At 39.9% G+C, this 20,219-nt stretch overlaps 1 protein-coding gene across 1 annotated transcript in view; it reads right to left on the reverse strand.

Annotated features, from left to right (window-relative positions):
* The window catches only part of DLGAP2 (DLG associated protein 2), a gene marked incomplete at its 3' end in the record, with an annotated part of 384,604 nt that extends 365,913 nt beyond the window's left edge, over nucleotides 1–18,691 (reverse strand). Inside the window, exon 1 of the mRNA XM_084284954.1 lies at nucleotides 18,643–18,691. The remainder of the gene's footprint in view (nucleotides 1–18,642) is intronic.
* Between the last annotated feature and the right edge of the window lie 1,528 nt (nucleotides 18,692–20,219).

The following is a 20,219-nucleotide window of genomic DNA, read 5'->3' on the forward strand; positions in this document are numbered from 1 at the left end:
GGCCTACAGAAACTTTCCTATCTGTGATGACAGAAAGCCCAGAAGCCAGCTCTGCATCATTTTAATTTACACATCCATATTTAGAAATAACCTTTACATTTGACAACCAGGCTGATGCGATACTCAACAAAGACAAACTCACCAAACTTTAAAACATTATTTTAACACACTTCCCGGATGCATTAATGAACATCCCAGACAGAATATAAAGCTATTTTTGACTTGCACACCAATAGTTGGAACTAAACTTCCGTATGGAATAAATAAATAATAATAAAAACTTTAAGAAATTTGAAGTAAAGGCTTTCAAAACAAAACAAAACAAAACAAAAAAACACACAGAGAAGCTATAATTGGGCTACAGCTTCTTCAGACTCCTTCATTAGAAAAAAGTAACTGGCACACACAAGGTGAAAAAATGTTTTAATATTAAGAAATTTGCAGGGGAAAAAACCTAGGTGGAAGACAATTACACAGCTTTTACTACATACATATATGATCTTTAACTCATTTGCATAAAATACTTAATGTTCAAAATCATTATTGCAGCAATATGCCTAACCGAATTTGTATATTTTGTATAACATAAGAAAACAGAGCGATTAAACTCCTACATATTTAGTTCTTATTGTGTAATTTGAATGTGAACATATTCAATTAAAAATAGTTAAGTAAAGAAAACACAGATTACCACTGGGATGGTAGTTATTTTATTAAAATATGCCAATATGGAATTATAGAACAAAGTCATTGTAGTCTTTTTGACTATCATTTACTCATTGACCAGTGAACATGCAATATTATCTGTGCACCCCAAAGTCAGTAACTACAGCATAAATTAAACTTTTGTGTTAAAAATTCCAATGCTGACATTAATGAGAACATGCTAAATGTTTTTCTTGGCTTTCTGCAAAGATCACTGCTAAATTAATTCAATGGAATGAACTAAGTACTATGGATAAGGATATAGAAACAAGAACTCTTTTAAAAAAGGCATGATTTACCACAGATGGGGGATTTCAGGAAGGCAAGAATGGAGAGAGGATATATTCGATAATGAAGAACCAGTCTATAAATGAACATATAATGGCTTTCTTAAAACTCAGCTTTTAAACTGAGACTTTCTTCTTACGATTCCAATTCACATCATTTAAGAAGCATTAACACTGCTGGGCTGCTGTGTTGGCCTGCATCATTTGCTTTTCAATTAGTGTCAGAACAGAAGCAAATGCTTAATAAATTTTTTTAAAGATTTTGTTTGGGCAAAAACAAAACAAAACAAAAATAAAACAAACATATATTGGCCAAGAGGGTCAATGGGATCCTGGCGTGCATTAAAAGGAGTGTATCCAGCAGGTCAACGGAGGTGATCCTCCCCCTCTCCTCTGCCCTGGTCAGGCCTCACCTGGAGTACTGAGTTCAGTTCTGGGCTCTCCGGTACAAAAAAGACAGGGATCTCCTGGAAAGAGTCCAGCAGAGGGCCACAAAGATGATACGGGGCCTGGAGCATCTTCCTTATGAGGAAAGGCTGAGAGACCTGGGTCTGTTCAGCCTGGAGAAGACTGAGAGGAGATCTCATCAATGTGTATAAATACCTGAGGCGTGGGAGACAGAGGGATTCGGCCAACCTCTTTTCAGTGGTTTGCAGGGACAGGACAAGGAGTAATGGTCACAAGATAGAGCACAAGTTCTGCACCAACATGTGAAAGAACTTCTTCATGGTGAGGGTGACGGAGCATTGGAACAGGCTGCCCAGGGAGGTTGTGGAATCTCCTTCTCTGGAGATATTCAAGGCCCGTCTGGATGCCTACCTGGGCAGCCTGCTGTAAGGAACCTGCCTTGGCAGGGGGATTGGACCCGATGATCTTTCAAGGTCCCTTCCAACCTCTTCAATTCTGTGATTCTGTGATATATACATAGAAAGAAAAAATAATAATAATAAAAAAAAAATGAATAACTATAGGACATTGTTGGGATCAATGAACTCTGGTCACATTTTGTTCCCACTGAAAGAGCATATCTCAATGCAATCATATCATACTTGAGGAAAGGACTTTGTGAAGGCAAGATTTACCTTTTCCCATCAGGTTTAGAAAATACAGTCAAGGGCCAAGAATCTATTTCAATATTTTTTCCTGGAAAAGAGAAATCTCAAATCCAGTGCAAGCTTCCCGGTACATAATACATCATTGCAAAAACAGAAGCACTCGTCTATCCTCTGTGGCCATTACGGACTGAACAAACACCAGTAGGTTTAAAGTTGAAACAGGGTACATTCAGTTTGAAGTGTTTTGCACAGTATCTAATTGTAAGGCTGATCAAACATGGACCTTTTTAACATAGCCTTAGAAAGTTGTGGAACCTGCCCTAAGCTACACAGCCATCAGAAGTGACCTCCCAGTGGGTACAAACAGAGTTTGCATTAGTGAAGGATAAGACACTATATGATCTATTATCTGAATGAGTTAAAATGGAAAACATAGGAAACACTTGAAAAGCCATCAATTCAGATACAACTACAATGAAAAAAATTGAAAAATACCTAATTTATCTTACTACAGTAAGTTTTATACTAGATTAAACAATATGCCATTTGGCAGAGTTCTTGCACATTTCACATTCTCCAGGTAATCCACATAGAGGAGAAATTATCATTCACATTGCTGTTAAACTATATACATATAGCTTATACATACATATGTAAAAAAAAGATTTAGATTAGTTATGAGGAAAAAAATTCTTCACTCAGAGAGTGGTGAGGCACTGGCACAGGCTGTCCAGAGAAGCTGTGGATGCCCCATCCCTGGAAGTGTTCAAGGCCAGGCTGGATGGGGCTTTGAGCCAAACTGTTCCATGATTCTGTACAGAACTAGGCAACAATTCCACAAGAAGTTGTGTTCATAGGCAGATTATGCTGTAAGTTCACAGTTGCTACCCATAAGGAAGATATCAAAGGTAACAGTACAGGACATGCTCATGAAGACAGAGATATTACTAAACTGTACCAGAGAGCCTGAATTATGGACAAGCTTTATTTATCACCTATATAGAACTTAGGAAACGCAAACCATAATTCTTGGAAAGGAAGAATAATTCTGAAAAGCAAATCACAGGCAATAGGAATTGTGTTAGAGAAGACATGTTGCTTGTGAGAGTTTGAAAACTCAATCTCAAGAGCAACAACATTCTGGCATGACTGACCTGCCTTCACCATGGCTGGCCAGGGTGCAAATAGAACAGCCTTGAAGGTAAGAATGGTTAACACAAGTTCCATCCTTAACTTCATTGACCACCCACAAAACAAACAAAATACAACAACACATTTTTGTTTCTTTTGCAAAATGAATGGACTCTTGGCACTCCCATTCTATCCTACTCATATGTCTTGAGAGACAAAATTCAAGACCTACTGTGCTGTGCATGTATGCCCAATGCCAGGGGGAAGCAGATAACAAAGAAACACCAAAAGATGCATAGTGCAAGCTAAACCTCCCAGGTTCTCTTAGAAAGCATAAGGTTAAGCCTTGTCTTCCATCAGATTCCTTAAATGGGAAAAGAAATATTTATGGTGCAATTTTTATACCTTATTCAAAAGATCCAACAGTGAGGCAACAAAATTCAAGACAAATAACAACAGTTTTTCAGGAAGCCATATGTCTTCTAAAATGCCAAGCAGAGATGTCAGTGAGAGTTAAAGATGCTCTGCAGTTTACTGTTGAGAGTAATCTGTCAATAACTTCCATGACTCCATGATAAAAGATTTTTTTTTTTTTCAGAGAAATCAGCCCAGCATTACCTAATGCCAAATAGTTAAGAATGTGCTAGCCCAAAAGAGTAAATTACTTAAGTTTAAGCACACTGAATATCAACCTAAGAAGTGTCTCTTACATGACTGGAAAAAAAAAAAAAAAAAGTGAGAAAAAAATAGGTAAGTTACAAAGAACAAAATCAGATCAAAAAGAAGGACACAAAACTAGAGAGAAAAAATCCTACAGGGAGCCACAAAACATTAGGCATGGAAATCAGCAAAATATCTAATAAAGTGATAAAGCTGACAAATAAATAAAAAACAAGGATGAGAAGAACTACCAACAAGGGAGAAGACTGGAGTTATTGACTATGCTGAGTTGTGAATGGCCCTAAAGGAAAAGGAAAACACAAAGCATCAGAGAATATATCAGTGATCTGTGATGTTCTTGAGTTACAACTCAACAAAATAAAAATAATGAAATGACATAGGATGTCTTCCACAAGGACTTACACAATAGAGTTTGAAAAGAAGAAAGATGACTACAGCCTCCCCACACATAAATTACTTGAGTAAACAAGTCAGAGAGTAGCTAGAGCAGAAAACAATGAATACAGACCAGCAACAATTACTTGTAATGGTTCCCAACAGAACTGTATCTTTGCAGCTACAAGGTTGGGATTTTGATTAAGTCCACCTTAAGGGCAAAATCTGCCTTTCGCAATGAAGGCAAATCTCATGCAATTAAAAGGACAAGCAATCAAATCTATTTCAGATCTACCTTTTCTTGAACTTCAATTCCCAATGACATGAAGTCCAATCAAAACCAAAAAATGGACAATGCAAACTTTCTTTCAAGCTAATATAAGAAATGGAAAGACAATCATATTGCAGGCTTACACTCCACCTTCCAGAAAAAAAAAAAAAAAAAAAGATAAAAAAAAAAAAAAAGCGAAATAAAATACTCTCATTCCTTTAAAATCATCTTTTTCTGCCTATACAATCTGATGTTCTTATATTAGCACTTTGAGTTCATCAGTTATGAGGGCTTCCTCACACAGCTAGTCCCTCTGAAGTGATAGAAAGCATCTGAAGAGTTTCAGCTGAACTTTACGGCCTGCCTAAAGAAGCTGTCTCATTTGGATGATACCAGGACACTTTTGGTTTTATGGACAGAAGTAGGTATTTCTATTTCTAGCCCCATCCAACAGCCTAGTTCTCATTGGATATCAAAGGATTCTGTTGCGTTGGTCACCATTGTATCCAAAAAGTTTCTCCAGTAACAACAATAAACACAATACTGTTAAAGAATCTGAAAAAATAAACCTAAAAATTGGGGTTTTGGTGTCTCACTACTGCCACCAGGAGAACAGCAAGGTTTTGAGCTATGCTTTGTGTTTCTCAGGAAAGGACCAACATCTTCCCTTTGCCCCAGCATCCACATCAATTTCTCTTCTACATTTTCAAAACCAGCTACCACTAAAAGTTAGCAATTGTTTTTGTCGAACACTAACACAGCAGTTCTTCAATGAATTAAGCATTACACATTGTCCATACCGATGAAATATGTGAAGTATCTTGCTTATTGGATGGCAATTCTCTTCAAGTTGTTAAAATGTATTTAATATTACAAACTGAAGTAAAGGTATCGACCTCATTGCAATCCTGCATGACAGAAAAAGTTCAGAATAAATTCCCAGTAACTTGAGTGCCAGCAGTCTCTTCACCACACCAAAATCAAAGAGGTTTACCCCTTCCTAACTTTGGCTATTTCAGTTTTGACTTCTTCGTTTCCAAAAAAAATACTCAAGCACAGGTCCTGCTCAAAGTTAAAAAGGGAAAAAAAGTCCTAATTTGGAGAGGATACCTAAATGAAAATAACTTATTGCTATGACAGTTTAGTTTACCCATTTTTAATTCATCAAATCTCTACATTTTTGAAGAGTTAGGCTCTTTATCATCCATGAAAAGTGAAAGAATCTAGCAAAGTCATCTCTTTGATATAGCAATATCTATTCACTCTGACCCTGACTCTTACTATAGATTTCACTAAGCCACTTGAATTCCTTCACCACAGTTTTTATCTTTAAAAATCTGACTACCTCTTTCAGCAGGAGGGGAAGACTCATTCCTAAAACATAAGACGAGATCAGTAATCCTGCGGGAAGATCATTGTATCAACAGTGAGTACAGAATTCGCCTCCTCAGCTCAAACTCTCCGGTTCAGCACGTGCACCTGCAACACATGGGGCCCTCAGCATGGCAGGGGACATGCTCCATGCTCCATGCCCCAGTGCTGCCAAGCAGAGGTGGAGGCCATCCTCCTCACCATCCTTGTGGTGTTTAGCTGTCCAGAACACACACAGCTCTCCCTGCTGCACAAACTGCCTCAAGGACCACAACGAAGCATCGCTACAGAAGATGATACTCCATTTTATGAGATGCAATTTCTTCCACGAAAGGCATACTGGTTATTCTTAGAAAGCAAGACCTTTCCAGCTACGCCCCTGAAAGACAACAAGCAGGTTCAAGAGAAGGAAAGTTCCTGCAAAGGAAGTTTTATTTTTCTTTTATTAGCGAGCGACAAATTTACTTCTACACTTTAAGATTTTCCTGTTTTTGAAGCACTTTAGATGTTATTAAGCACCCACTACTCTATGAGCTAAGCAAGTATTACCTGCAGTAATGCACTAACTACTGGCACCTACCACCCCACAAACAGTTCAGGAAAATGATTAAAGACCAAAGCAAAAGCCCTCAAAGGTAGCAGGGAAGTCTTCGGTGAAAGGAAGTAGACACATTACTGTTTGGATGGTCAGATGCACAATACCTGCCACCAGAATAATGCGGACAGATATTAATAAAATGAATGTCCTACGAAGAGGAGGCTTATAATACAGCACATTTGTTTATTGTGTCTTCTTACTATTACAGTTTCCATAGAGACTGGGAGAGTTCGAAAATTTCAGCACCGGGCAACAAATTCTAATGATCTTTTTTAAAGAATCATTATAGCATATATTTAGTGCACACAGAACACATCAGCAGGATTTATATTCAGGTATATGAAACACGGATCACCAGTCCTAATGCAGAGGTGCTCAGGACTGTGCAGGATTTCTAAGTCTTTGTGGCAACAAGAGAAAGATCGCTCCTTTTAACACATTAATATCAGTCCACGCCATGCTCGTTCCTGCTCTTCAGGCTTTTCAATTTCATGTTGCTTCCTCCAATTGCCCTCCAAACAAGCACAGGAGCAAAAAGTACTGAGGCGTTTTCAAAATATGCTTCCCTTTCCCCGAAGCTTATGTGATATCTTACCCCCTACATTTATAATCACCTACAGTTTAACCATGATGTAATTTCTTGTGCCTTGTGGGCTGATTTCTGTGACTCACCATTTCCAAATATATTTGTGAAGGTGGTTCATGAATTAAAGTTCTGTCAGCTGAAGCCTCCAGCATTGTTCTGCCCATGTTCAGTATGGAGGCTCCTGGCTCACAAAAAGTGTTAATGGTACAGTACAGAGGATCAGTCCTCAGTTTACAAAGGACACTCAAGAAGCCATTATATAATGTAAGACAGTCTGCAAATGCCCCCATGGCTTTCTGTCATGACACCATTATTCTTTGGGAAGTTTAGGTTTCCTATATATACCACTAAAAATCTTCAGATGATTCATCCGCAGGGTTTGCTGTCAGATGAACGCTGTTGTGAGTTATGCTTCTCGTGGTTTCTGCGGGGCTGTGCTCTTGCCCATTGCCTCTTCCCTGATTTTAAGCCACGTCCGAATAACACCCTTATTCTTTGCTTGTTCACAGCACCCTCTTAATCAACTAGAAATTCGTATTTCCTCACTTAAGCAGTTAACTACCTAGGTCTAGCAGACTAATATAGTTCAATAAAATTAATAGCATCTACAAATGACAATGTGCATCCAGTCTTGCAGAATTACTTTCACAGAGGTGTACTGAAACACCACTTTCCTTTATGAGGAAATGTCACCTTCTTCTTTGCCCCTTCCCTGTCCCAGTGATATTTGCCACAAGGGTGATAAGCTAACAGGTCACTTTTTGCTGTTCTTAGGCTCTTATTCTGCTTTTCCTCCCTGTTCAACAGCATTCCTCCTCTTGACTGCCACTTTGGGAGAGTGTCTTGTCCAAGGCAGAGTCACACTGAGACACCTAAACCACATGCATGGAAGCATTTGCTACGTTTCAAGCTCAAGTGCAGAGACTACAGAGCTGCCTCTGGTCATGTACTTCTACAATAACCACCACTAGCAGCTTCGGGGATCAGATGCCTTATTGGTGCAGAAATATTTGATATTTCCCATCATGACAGAAAGGAGACAAGTGGTTAAATTACTGCCTGTTGTGCACGACTGTAGACATTAGCAGCTGTTATTTATAGTGCCTATTATGTTATAGTATCCCAAAAGACAGGAGAACCACGTCATGCAGCATTACTACAAATAAAACCATTCTAGCATAGAAAAACCCTTTTAAGCATAGAAAATATCACTGTAGGTTATCTTTAAACGGAAAGCATGAACAGCTCAGATGTTTTGATAACAAAATGTATGTTTTAGTACTCCTTCCCCCCCCCCAGCTAATAGAAGAAGAAAGGAAGACAGGAAAAATTGTACATTAATAAAGTCAGGTGAAAGAAAAAAGGTAGGTCTGGAAGAAGTCTCCACCAGTGCATCAGTGGAAGTGGGATGTCTTTTTCTGGAAAATGCACAGCCCCTGTTTTTGTCATGGAGAGGCCTGTATGCCACAGCTTTGTAGGTCTGTTATTAATCTTAGGGAGTTAAATGCAAGTCCTAAACATCTGGCAGACTACTCCAAATTAAGCACCATGCCTTAGAGCAAACCAAGCATCATTTGGGCCTCTTATGAAAATAAAAGTTACCTAACGCTGAGCATCTCAGACACAGAACCTGATTCCCCATCCTCTCTCATTCTTCTAGTAAAAATGGGGGTAGGGAAAGGATAAAACAAAGCAAACATGATTTCTGGAAATATATATTTATATATTTAGGAGTTAGCAATGTGAGCTCTGTTCCTCATTTTTTCTAACTTACATCCTTTTTACAATAAAACTTTTAGCTAATATCCATTATTCCCATGTTCCCTAAATATATACATATATGTATGTTCTGTTCTTCAAAAGAGCTTCCACAAAAATGGAGATTATGTTAGAACTGAACTGAATCTGGGATAAGAGTTTAGCGGGCACTTACGATGCTGTTTCCATTACACTTCCTCCTCTCAGAACTGGGATTCTTCCCAAATCAAAGAAGGATATATTTTTAGGACAACAATCTAGTCAAATTGAAATTTAAGGGGAAAAAAAAAAAAAAAAAAAAAAGAGAGAGAGAGAAAGAAATAATATAATGTTGAGGAACTGGCAGCAAATAAAAATGTGTTTGTTACTTCTATGCTTTGCACAAGTGAATGATTAATGCATACCAGCCAAGAGATCTGTCCTTATTTTCGAGTTGCCTCGCAGTGGCTGGAGTGAGACACGACACTAATGAAACAGGGAGCACAAATAGTTCAGTGTAGGCACTGAGACCTTTAAAAGGTGAGGGAACAGTTTCTTCTGGCCCACAATCAAAGCCAGATCCTCCAGTGGGAACAAAGTCCCAGCATGGCCTATTGCATCCATATGAAACCAATGAATCCAAGACTCCTCGGGCTGCATTACAGCTATAATCCTCCTAGACCCATATGAATTCCCTGTGCTCCTCGCCAATAATTGGTGGTTGTTCTACAAAACAGTACTAAGATTTTATCTTCTTTAGAAGCACATTTTACCTTACAGTATGAGTAGAAATGTCTGTCTTTCGATTTCTCTGCTCAATTACATGCTCTTTACCTCTACCCACACACTGCACTTTGTTGGCAACACCGCACATTTTGGCAGTGGACCTCAAAACTGTATTCCTCCGCAAGAGAATGCCTGTGTATAGTACACTCACAGACACATACACACCCCCTCAGTCCACGTGATTCATATACTGCCTGGGCAACAATTTCACAAATAGATGGAAGCACTGAAAAACAAAAATCCTGACCTCTGGCATATAGAAATCAGCCATTCTACTCACTGCCTTTGTTTAGCAATGCTCAGCCACATCACATTATTAACAGGACTGGTTATCAGAGCTGTATGGAGTTTATGATGTACATTTGTTATCTCTTCCTTCGGTAGCTGAGCTGTACACATTGGGAACGCTTTACAAAACATCTCAGAAATAAAGGTCAAGAAAGCTTTCCTGCAAGAGATGCTGTTTTCTGAAGAGAATCTCCTTCCTACACACCTTCAGCCACCAGAGCTCTTCTGATGCTAGACAAAGAGATGGCAAACACATATGCCCACTCACATCTCTGCCTCTAGAAGAACGCTTTACCAAGTTAGAGCCCCTTCTTCAGCCCCTGCTCCCCCACACACATCCTCGTCAATGCACATGAGGCTGAGATCGCTGTGAAAGTGGTATTTTACAGCTCATGGGTTATATTTAGTCCTCAGAGCACCAGGGCTAGTCAGCCTTGCCTTTCAGGGGAGGATGTTGTATTGATCTCGGGACATGTAATGTGACGTCCAAACATCAGCTTGCCCAGTTTTGGTTTGAGGACTACGTAGTTTGGGGTGAAACACAATCATGACTTCCAATAATGGTAATGAGAGGGAAAAAAACATCAGAAAGGAGGGACAGACTGGGCACAGTGAAGGATGCTGAACACCAAAAAGGACTTCCAGCCAGCTAGGGTACTATGAAAAGGCTGAAGCAGTAGAGCACTGTGCTAATATCTTGGTTTTGGCTTCATAATCCAAATGGCACAGAGATCCAGGCCAGCTAGGGTCTTAAACAATTTTATCCTCACACATATCCAGAATCTCCTGACCTGTCCAATTATCGTATGTGCAACAACAAATATTAATTAGCTCTACTGCTGGAAGTATTGAAGACACTGAAGTAGTCAAGATTCCTGAATACTGGAGCACTGGCACAGGTTTCCCAGAGAGGCTGTGGGGTCTCCCTCTTTGGAGATCTTTGAGAGATGCCTGGAGATGCATGGTCTTGGGCAACCTGCTCTGAGTGTCCCCCTTGACATCACTGCAAACTATCTGATCTTCAGCTCTTGCCAGTTGTTCCTCATCCACACACTGAATCATTGCAAGAAGTGGAACCAACACCCTGGTCCCTTACAGCCGTGCTCCCTGTGCTGCTGATCTGTAGGTATTAGAAAAGCTAGAGTGAAACACTGACTGAAGACCAAAGTTCAGGTAACAGGCTTGTATTCAGCTTGCAGAAACAGAAACAGGAAATCTAGAAATGAAACCTCACCCCCTCAGGGATATTAAAATAAAAAAGTTCAGTATCTTTACCCAAACCTCCTGATATTTAACTATTTGAATTTCATTCGTTCCTACCATCAGATCATCTTTCCAGAAGAAAAAAAAAAAAAAGTCCATCTTTTCCAAGACTTTAGCCAGTGTTAACATGTTCAGCCAAGTCAAGTCATCTGGAAGAAGAAAGGACACAGACAAAAGTATACAAAAGTTTATGCAGTGCAAAAATGGAACATTAGACATTAGCTAATCAGCTATCACGTCACATTTAGAGAACGGTTACACTCTGCACTCTTTTCTAAACAAATCCAGGTGGGAATATAAAAGGCTCATTAGGAAAAAAAAAAAAAAAAAAAAACAGTTTTAGATGTATGCTAGTGTAATATACATGGAAGAATGGAAGAGGGGGGAAAGTGGATTTTTTTAGCCTAGGTGTTAAAAACTAAAGAGAGGGAAGACCAAATAAGGCCTTCAGACAGGATATCTACAAGGAGCTGGGGAACAGAAAGTACCTATTGTCCAGATGAGTTAACAAGCCCAAGTTGCAGCAAGGAAGATGTGGGTTATGAACAAGGAAAAGTCTTCAGTGGTAAGGTCAAGTAACCTGAAAACAAGGCCTGGAAAGGCTAGCAGACATCTGCCAGGAAAGATGTGGGTATAACTGATCCTCCCTGGGCACACTAGAGGCTGGGACCCTCCCATTCCTGCCTCCCTGCTAGCTTCGTTGATCACTGCAGGCAGAGTAAGGAAAACAGTCCAGAGAGTCCAGACCTCCTCTTCCCCAAGGAAAGGCTAACATTAAACATAGGCTGAGGTTCAGCCAGCAAGAAAAGGGCAGAAGAGTGAACATAAGAATGAGTTGTTTGCAATAACTAGGAGGCAGAAGAGTGAACATAAGAATGAGTTGTTTGCAATAACTAGGAGGCTCACCCCACGATACACACCTCCGCACAGCCCTGACTCTGCTGGTCAGGTCAGGTCAGTAATGCAGGGGAAAAGGGGCTGGAGAGCAAGAATCTCTAGGGAGAAATGAGGAGTCCAAATTATGCTCCAAATGCGTCTGAGGATATTCTTTGTTTCACACTCAGACTGGAGCATTTAAATTAGATCTTCTCTGGCCAGGATGATTTCCTCCCTCAGGTTCATTCTCCAATTAATTTCTGTCAACATTTTTCACAATGTGAGTTACATTTGACAAGAACTTCTGTCACAGCTTATCACCCCTGCCACTGGATATCACTTCACACCCTTTCATCTGTTTTTGCTTGCACAGTCCAGTTCAGTTCTCCCTTCTTTATCCTTTACTAGTGACCCCGTACACCTCTACCGAGTTATGGTAACTGGAATTGCTCAAAACAGGTCTAAATGAGAGGAATTTATTTATTTGTATTTTGCAAAGGTTAGCATCACATGACTGGTCAACTGAAAGCAAAACAACCTTGATAGCAAGGTATGAGAACTTCCGAATTAAGCAGAAGATTAAGAAAATACTTACTCTTGCTTTATTTTCACCCCTCTAATTCTCATTTCCATGGAAACAGGGCTGGAAAGTACCAGCAGGCAGCCTGCAGCTGAACATCTGAATGAGAGTGCTCGTGTTGAACTCAGCAAGCAGGCAGCAGGTGAAGCCTGCAGGAGCTGCCTAAAAATCTATAGCTGCGTTTTGAAAGGAAAAGGACAGCCTCGAGTCAGGCAAAGGACTTCTAAGCAGGATTACACGTAACCCTAGTGAATATTCTTGCATTGCAACAGCTGATAATCTGACTTCATCTTCTGTAAAATGTAAGGATAAAATTTCTTTATCTCAGCTGCACCAGGCAAGAATCCATCACAATTAATTAAGCACCCTGAAACGTTCAGATAGAGGATGATATACTAGCAAAAAGGATAACTTATTTTTTGTAACAGAGCTTTGACTTCCAGACACTGTCCTGTAATTCCTTCTGTGAAATCAAACTGGCTGCTGCCCAGTCCATACACATGCGTTTTGAGTCCAGTCATACGGATGGCTCTTCTTACAAACATCCATTGCAGTTTAACTAATGTATATATGGGAAAAACAAACAAACAAACAAAAATAGAAGCTAGTAATGTATTTGCTAGCTATAAAGCACATAGGTTCTGAGCACCACTTCACATTCCTTGTATTATAAAAGCTACTAGGGCAACCCAATTGTACATATTAAGGAGAAAAAAAAAAAAAAAGGAAAAAAAAAGGCAATGTTAACTTCTTTACTCACTTAAGTAAAGTTTCATAGAAGAATTCTTTTTAATACTATCTTAGATTTTTTGCCGGTTCAATATTTGCTCTTCAAGCAACAGGAAGAAAAGCAAACAAAAGAAGGATGAAACATTACTGTCTTGGGTTATGCTTTACCCAAACAAGAGATCAGTTATTATTAAACTCCTGCTTTTGTATCTAAAGCAATTACCACTTTCTCAAACAGATATTATTCATTCTTTGTAGAGAACAGAACACTGGTCCCCCTTTGTGTCAATGCAATTTCAGCCAATATAATGGACAAAACAGAACGATCATAACGAAGGAGGTAATGTCTTAGGCAAGTGCAGTATCGGCACACAAGAACTGACCTGAAAATGGATGATGAAGAAACTTGAGACAGCATAAATCTTTCTTTTCTCTTTTTTTGAAGAGTGTTATTTAAAGTTTAACAGAGCTATTTATCAGAATCAAGTCATCCTGATAGGTGTGGCTGTGCTTTATTTTACCTCCGTTCTCCTTTGCCATCGGAGAGGAAATGTGAGCTTAAAGCACCAGAGAACAAATCAACACGAGAAACTGTTAGTGACTATTGATTCATTACTTCCTCTGAGATCTTCAGCGGAAAAAATGAGCCCAAATTTAGCAGTCCACCACATATCAAACTCACAGCTATGACGGAAAAGGATAGTACAGAAGCTGCTTGTGCAATTTTCTTGCATCACAGGAAACTAATAACTGTGCTTCAAGAGCACAACCATGGCAGACACAGCGTATACCCATCAGCATCTCTGCGGTGCAAGAATATCCATTTAACAGCTGCAGCAATGGCAAAAATTGCACAGAGCACACTCTGTTAATGAGTCCCACTGATAAGTCCCTTTTTGCTATACCAGGTATATTTGTATTCGCCTTGAGGATCACTTACAGGGCCAGATCACAATGCTGGGAGCCCTGGCATAGGCAAAAATCAAACTCCAAATATTTCACTGATCTAGACTGAGCCTGATTAAACATAGAATACACAAAAGCATAAGCTTTCACATAAATTTCCTCTTTTTCTTTGCGTGAAAGTATCTATAGCTAAACAACCCATATGCACTGCCTAAGAGCTCTACTTCAAGCAAGACTAGAAATAAAACAATTAAAAAATAATAATAATTTAAGAAGTAATCCACATCACTGAACACTGACTTCTCTTTTTCAAAGCTGCATTTCTACCTCTCATTTATTTATTTATTTATTTATTTTGTAAGGAATGACAAGATATTCTGTACTTAAAGGCTACCTTCATTTCAAGGGTAGAAACCAAACACACTGATCATACTGTACAAACAGCTCTCCCAACCATCATAACTGCAAACCTTGCTAAGGGGAGAAGGGAAATGACAGCCCTGGCATCTGTTTAAGATTTACAGAAGTGCTCAAACAGCAACAAGAGGGACTTCTGACTTGGCTGAAGAGTTCCAGCAGGCTGGGGATGGATCATTCCTGGAAATGTTTGTAAAGGGAATTATGGCTGGCTGCACTGGATGCATGCACGCACCAAGGGTGGTGGACATACATCAATAGGGGTGGCTTATTTCTTCCAGCTGCAGCTTGAAAGAGAGAGGAATATAACTTGAGAAAATAAGCAAACTGCTCCCCGCCAGGTCATTAGTACCTTCACACTGTTTCCCCTTATGAACTTGTTAGTAACACCTGTACAGAGCATGTAACTGCTTTTCTCCCAATTACCTTTATACCTGCTAATGCACCGCAGTTGCTGCTGGCTGGTTAACTTAAGGGAGATGGAAAGAAACCAGGAATGGGCATCAGTGAAGTTGTTCGTTGTGCTTATGGCAAACAAGAAGGAAGTACAGAATAAAGGTGTCTGATCTGGGATCTTTTGCCTCTTGAGGCATGGGTTATGTGGCAAATACAGGTTCTGGATACTAGCTAACATGGTAATGAACATACATTATGCCAATATGTGCCATATGAATTTGTTAATTTAGTAATGAAAATATACTTGTGATTAAAAGAAAGCCACAAATAAATTAACACTTCAGAAATGAAACATCATCATCTATTAGAAAAGCTTAATGCAAGCACTCAGCTCAGACAGAGATCTTGTAACTGCTTTATTTGTTTAAAAAATAAAACCTTCTTCCACCTTTGAAGCACCTAATCTCATTAAATATGTCTTCCAAAACTGCATTGCTAGATAGCAGCTGAATTACTGTCTATCCTCCTTTTTGAAAGGCTCTGCCTTAAATGTTTTCATAGCCAAGTTATAAGCACTGAAAATAAAAGTTTGAGGTAGATGGGGAAGGTTATTTCTGCCCCTGTGTTGTTTCTTCCCATACATATCTCTGTTCTCTGGTTTACAGATACAGAATATTGACACCAAGAGAGTCCGTGGTGGCACTTCAACCTTTTACACGGTGAAGGAAGAGTCAATGGGATCCAGGGCTGTACTAATTCAAAGACTTGTTACATGTATTCCCTGAGACTCCAGGATGGACAAGGCTTGGAGGGCAGCCAGGTGAGGGGATGGGATGGCCTGGCAGCACTGGCCTCACCATTCTCCAGGGCTCGTTTCTCTCTTGGGGGCACAGATCCCCAGCAGCTCTTGTGCGAAGACTGTGAAAGAGGTTGGTCAGAGGAGCACTCTTCAACCTGTAGCTGAAGACTCCTAAACTGGCCACTCGTGAACTCCTAAATAGATATAAACAAGTGGGGAAACTAATACTGCTTCTGCCTTTCACCCATCCTCCTCCCCACATCTGTGCTCTTCCCCAGTGGTTTTGGAGGTCTTGTTTTATGCTTCTTCTTCTCTTTCTTCTCCCATCCCCCCATCCATCTCTTTCTCTCCTTTTCATTAGGAACACCCAGCGCTGCACATTCCTAAATTCCTCCAAACACCAGCAACTGAACGCAACGATCTGAAGCTTGCAATCCGGCTGTTTCTTCAGACTCACTTAATGAGAACTGAACTGGCCAAGATTATATACAATGTACACATCTGAATTCAGATAGCAGGTTCCAAGTTCACAGAAATTTAATAAATGCCTTCTTCTTAGTGTGGACTCATGGATTCTGACACAACCAAACAGAAAAATGGCTCACATATCTCTAATCAACTCCACCAACCAAACTCAGCCTCCCAGCCATGTAAATCGCCTACCGCAAAGTAGTTCCAAGCTGCTTCCATCAAACAGACACACAGAAGATAGGAAGGAGCAAAGAAAGGACAGACAGCCTTAATTATTCACTCTAGGTTACATGAGAAAATGTGAATGGAAGGACATGCAAACTGCTCTTCTTTTCAGGGCCGCAGAAGGCAAGCTCCCCTGCAAAGGCCACAGCTCCATCTGTAAGAGCTCCTGGAGAGTACAGCTCCCCAGGTTGAAAACAGGCTGACAAAATGTACCCCCATAAAATCCTGGCAAGAGGGCCTGCTGCTCAGACAACACACTGGCAATCTTCTCGCTTCTGTTTAACCTCTTTTGTGTTGGGATCCTACAACTGCACCTGCAATCTGCTAGAAATTCAGTCATTCCTCTCCTCCAGTAAGGAACTGAATCCCCTCCCCACACACACATCCTCTCTGAACTCTTCTTCTACTCCTTTCTGCCAAGGATTTAAACACCATAAATGAGGGAAACAGGGAAAACAGAACACAGACATTATCTACTTTGCACCTGCTGGCAACTCCCAACTACGCAGTAGGTAGGCATAAAAATACTCGTAGCAGTCACATAGAAGCAGTAGAAATGACAACTATTTTCATACCTAAGTGTGCTTGAGTTGTACAGAAGTTTTTACATGCCAGAAACTAATGGGATTCTTCTTCAAAGAGCCTAGGTCAAAAATCTTCAAAACAAAATTTTACCAGCAAGCTTCTCTCATGCACAAATGAAAGCACTTCCGAAAGTGACTGGGATTTAGTAGGTACTTGGTATTTTATATAAACAGCTTTCTTGATATTGATTATGAAGGCATATTTCACCCTGTTTAGCCAAATGGTAAGATTCTCAGTGCCCAACACCAGGCCATCAAACTGGCTTTGATACCTACTTGATGCACTTCTGTACAAGTCAAGAAGAGTTTAGTCATCAATAGAACCTGGATCAAATCTTTCTACTACAGATAAAATTTAAAAAGATAATCAACACAAGAGTACACAAAACAGGCTTTGGTCATTATACAGTGTTTCCTTGGCAAAGTTTTCAGGAAACCAGGAAATAAATACAAAGGCAAAGTCTGTCTGCAATCTGTTCACTAATTACAAACTTTCAAATTCTTTCCAGAAGAGGTGTATTATTAACTGTCTTACTATAATGTACTCCTCCCATGTTCACAGATGAAAATGGAAATGAGATTTTAACTTTTCTTTGAGGAGCTGCAGGTAACCACGAGTCGCACTACAGTTCAACACAGTCGTCAAGTTCTCTATGCAATTACGCTCAGTGCAAACTGCACCTGAAATACAAGTAACAGCAAGCCAAGGAACAAACTGGTTTGTTTTAATTGTCACTACTGGAAGGGGGGGGAAAGGGAAGAAGTCTTAAGAGCTGCAAGCATTCACATATATTCTATTAAACAGGTACTGAAAACAAGCTGTGTTTTTTCTTCTGCCTCTCTGAAATTAGTCTGTTAAATCAAACTCACAATTCCATCCATATTCTGTCAGTTTCACCCAATTTATAACATTCTAAAAATGATTTTAAAGCTTATTTTAGAAGAAATTGTTTTCCCTGTAATAAAAGAATGTAAAATTACTTAATCATTTTCTTCTTGTCCATGCTATTGTTCTCATCAATTCATTTGTTCTGGTCACAAACTTATTATTTAAGTCTCCTGCACAATAGCAAGGCATCATTAATGATACACCCTGTGTCATATTCTAACCCTTTAGTACCTAAAAAATAAGCACAAAGCAAGCATTTATCTGCAGTCAGAACTAACACAAGACTTTCACACTTCTGTGAATCAAGAGGACCATATTTCAGACTCTTTCTCTTTTCTCTCCAGAACTGTAACTTTATAATTAACAAGAGACACTTCAGAAATTCATACAAGTACCTTTATAAGCAAGACCTGATAGCAATCCCTACAAAAGCAATAGCTCCAGAAAGCTAACAGAAAACACAAAATCTTCATATAAAATCAGATGATTTAAACAAGCTAAGCACCCACACCATCACTAACTAGAACAGACTCCAGTGACTCTAAGTAGCAAACAGGGCTTCTCCGCATAATCCAATTTGTGTTTGTATTTCTCCAAACCATAATCCAATATTAACTCACTAAGAGAAAAGTTTACCTGTGTTCCTGTCAGGCAAAATACAGCAATGCTTCTGCAGTATGCCAGGCAGAACCTGTGGAAACAAAGAAGCAGACATTAACATACACGTATTTTCAACATCACATGAAGAGCTGATGATTGTCAGAGTGCATATCTGATCAAGCTTTGTGCTTTCATTCTGGATGCAAATTAACTGTTGTACTGTGCAAATTTGAACCTTACTCGTTAGGAACCACATGCTGAGAAGAATGGTACAAGGCTGGTTTCTTAGTATTGCCCATAGTGTCACCCCCTCCTGCAGACTATGATATTGAAAAGTTGAGTAAATGATATAAACACAATTAAATGTGTTCAGCTTAGAAAGATAGCAGGTTATCGGTCAATGCTGCTGCTATTCCTTATTTTGCATGTTTAGCCCTGGGGCTATGAGGTTTGGCTTTTCATAAATCATGGAAGATCAGACTCCAGATCACAGCACTTCCTTTCTCAGATGCCCATTTTCAGTAGCTAACACAAAACCACAAAAGCTTGAGCAAGAAACTCAAGGGAACAGGGACAGATGAGGTCCTATGCTTGTGGTTCACCACATCCACTGTGCTGATTGCCACTGGCAGCCACTGAGAAATGCTGCAGAAGTTTCCCACTACCACTGGCCCTTTCTTCTGGGCAGGGACCTACATTTCTTCACAGGTTTATACACTGAAGTCACCTGTTTTGGTGCAGTTTTGGTGCTCCTTCCAGCAGCAAACTAGAAGCACCCAAGACCTATTTTAGTCTGACTTTTACATCTATGATTAACACCGTCTACAACACTATCAGCATCTGTAAAACTGCAGCTTAAAGTTTAACAGCTCTTCCTTTACTGTTTCAGAGAAAAAGCCAATTAAAAGCCATGCTCTGAGATGCCCTCTATAAATTGTCCCTTGGGGGTCAACAGGTGTCCTTTAAAGTCTGAAAGGCTCAAAAAAAAAAAAAAAAAAATCGTCTACGAACAGGAGACCAGCATCCTGTCTAATCACTGTGTGGAAGTGCCGGTCTTCTGGCCTTCTAACCACTGAGAACACCCTAGGCAACACCACAGCTTGCGTTAAGTTTTAGAGTCACGGAATCACAAAATTTCTAAGTTGGAAGAGACCTCAAGATCACCTAGTCCAACCTCTGACCTAACACTAACCAGTCCTTCACTAAACCATATCACTAAGCTCTACATCTAAATGTCTTTTCAAGACCTCCAGGGGTGGTGACTCAACCACTTCCCTGGGCAGCCCATTCCAATGCCTAACAACCTTTTCAGCAAAGAAGTTCTTCCTAATATCCAACCTGAAAATTCGTGACAGAAAATACTTTAGGGCCTAGGGACCTTTTATCACAGGCTGCTGTTGCAGTTTGGCCAAGGTAGGGATGAGGGAATTGGACACGCAGTGCCCTGCAGCAACACCACAGGGCCTCGTCCCTCCCTGCAGCCTTGTCCAATACACATGCTGATAACCCCTGGGGGACCAACACTTCAGCTCCTCTGTCCTCCAGCACAACAAATTAAAGTCTTAAGAAACTTGCTGCACAATGCTTCCTCCTGAACACACACATGCAGAGGC

Source organism: Netta rufina (assembly GCF_964035555.1).
Source record: "Netta rufina genome assembly, chromosome: 3".
In the NCBI taxonomy this organism is placed as follows: domain Eukaryota; kingdom Metazoa; phylum Chordata; class Aves; order Anseriformes; family Anatidae; genus Netta; species Netta rufina.